Raw genomic sequence first — 2426 nt, 5'->3', positions numbered from 1 at the left:
TACGGACACACACACGTCGAGCCTCTTCACTGGCCTACACAGCTAGCACGCTGGCAGTTACCGTCAACTTGGAACCAGCCGCGCAGAAGGCAGTCGCCCTCCAACCGACGAACAGCGGATCATCGCGGCCACACGCGAGCTGGCCGCACTTGGAGCTTTCGCGGCTCTTCTATGCAGAGCTCCGGGGATCCGGACGAGGAGGCGCTCTGCCTTCGCTGCACAGCTTGAACCGCGAAAGCCGCAATGCTCTTTGTCCAAGCTGCGCAGAAGAAACAAGGCACTAAAACGGCAAATGTCTGGTCAATCTCCCACGTGAAAAGGGTCAGCACGGAAAGCTCTTGCTGCTCTTCACTCGCTCTTGGTAACGGCCCAGAAGAATTGCGACTCTTCGCTTCTCTGGATGATTTGCCCACCAACACTGCACATCAGCTAAAGCCGGCTGCCCCGAGGAAAAGAGGCTAGGAAAGATCGTAGAAGGCACGGTTGTTGTCGCACGAGAAGTGCCTGCTCCGGTGGCTTCTTGCTAGCAGCGCTAAAGGCACACGACTATAGCATCTCTGTGCTTTCCTGAACAAGCTTGCGCTGGGACAGTTACAGCCGTGTTTTCCAAGCTGTCCGGGGTGCTGAGGCACTAAAAGTGCGGCTGTCTGGCCACTGTCCAACACGAGAAGCGGCTGCTCTGAAAGCCCTTTCTGCTCTTCACGTGCGCTTTCTAGCAGATCTACGGACACACACTCGTCGAGCCTCTTCACTGTCCTACACAGCTAACACGCTGGCAGTTACGGTCAACTTGGAAACAGCCGCGCAGAAGGAAGTCGCCCTCCAACCGACGAACAGCGGATCATCGCGGCCACACGAGGGCTGGCCGCACTCGGAGCTTTCGCGGCTCTTCTCTCGCTCTTTCCCGCAGAGCTCCGGGGGATGCACAACTCGAACTGCGAAAGCCGCAATGATCTTTGTCCAAGCTGCGCAGAAGAAACAAGGCACTAAACCGGCCAATGTCTAGCTAATCTCCCACGTGAAAAGGGTCAGCAAGGCAAGCTCTTGCTGCTCTTCACTCGCTCTTGGTAACGGCCCAGAAGCATTGCGCCTCTTCGCTTCTCTGGATGATTTGCCCACCAACACTGCACATCAGCTAAAGCCGGCTGCCCCGAGGAAAAGAGGCTAGGAAAGATCGTAGAAGGCACGGTTGTTGCCGCACGAGAAGTGCCTGCTCCGGAGGCTTCTTGCTAGCAGCGCTAAACGTCACGAATATCGCATCTCTGTGCTTTCCTGAACAGCTTGCGCTGGGACAGTTACAGCCGTGTTTTCCAAGCTCTCCGGGGCGGTGAGGCACTAAAAGTGCGGCTGTCTGGCCACTGTCCAACACGAGAAGCGGCTGCTCTGAAAGCCCTTCCTGCTCTTCACGTGCGCTTTCTAGCAGATCTACGGACACACACACGTCGAGCCTCTTCACTGGCCTACACAGCTAGCACGCTGGCAGTTACCGTCAACTTGGAACCAGCCGCGCAGAAGGCAGTCGCCCTCCAACCGACGAACAGCGGATCATCGCGGCCACACGCGAGCTGGCCGCACTTGGAGCTTTCGCGGCTCTTCTATGCAGAGCTCCGGGGATCCGGACGAGGAGGCTCTCTGCCTTCGCTGCACAGCTTGAACCGCGAAAGCCGCAATGGTCTTTGTCCAAGCTGCGCAGAAGAAACAGGCACTAAAACGGCAAATGTCTGGTCAATCTCCCACGTGAAAAGGGTCAGCACGGAAAGCTCTTGCTGCTCTTCACTCGCTCTTGGTAACGGCCCAGAAGCATTGCGACTCTTCGCTTCTCTGGATGATTTGCCCACCAACACTGCACATCAGCTAAAGCCGGCTGCCCGGAGGAAAAGAGGCTAGGAAAGATCGTAGAAGGCACGGTTGTTGCCACACGAGAAGTGCCTGCTCCGGTGGCTTCTTGCTAGCAGCGCTAAAGGCACACGAACATTGCATCTCTGTGCTTTCCTGAACAAGCTTGCGCTGGGACAGTTACAGCCGTGTTTTCCAAGCTGTCCGGGGTACTGAGGCACTAAAAGTGCGGCTGTCTGGCGACTGTCCAAGACGAGAACCGGCTGCTCTGAAAGCCCTTACTGCTCTTCACGTGCGCTTTCTAGCAGATCTACGGACACACACGTGTCGAGCCTCTTCACTGTCCTACACAGCTAGCACGCTGGCAGTTACCGTCAACTTGGAACCAGCCGCGCAGAAGGCAGTCGCCCTCCAACCGACGAACAGCGGATCATCGCGGCCACACGCGAGCTGGCCGCACTCGGAGCTTTCGCGGCTCGTGTCTCGCTCTTTCCCGCAGAGCTCCGGGGGATGCACAACTCGAACCGCGAAAGCCGCAATGATCTTTGTCCAAGCTGCGCAGAAGAAACAAGGCACTAAAACGGCAAATG

The sequence above is a fragment of the Chlamydotis macqueenii genome, chromosome W, assembly GCF_036417535.1.
Source record: "Chlamydotis macqueenii isolate bChlMac1 chromosome W, bChlMac1.mat, whole genome shotgun sequence".
Classification (NCBI taxonomy): Eukaryota; Metazoa; Chordata; class Aves; order Otidiformes; family Otididae; genus Chlamydotis; species Chlamydotis macqueenii.
Note: the sequence above shows the minus strand (reverse complement) of the source record.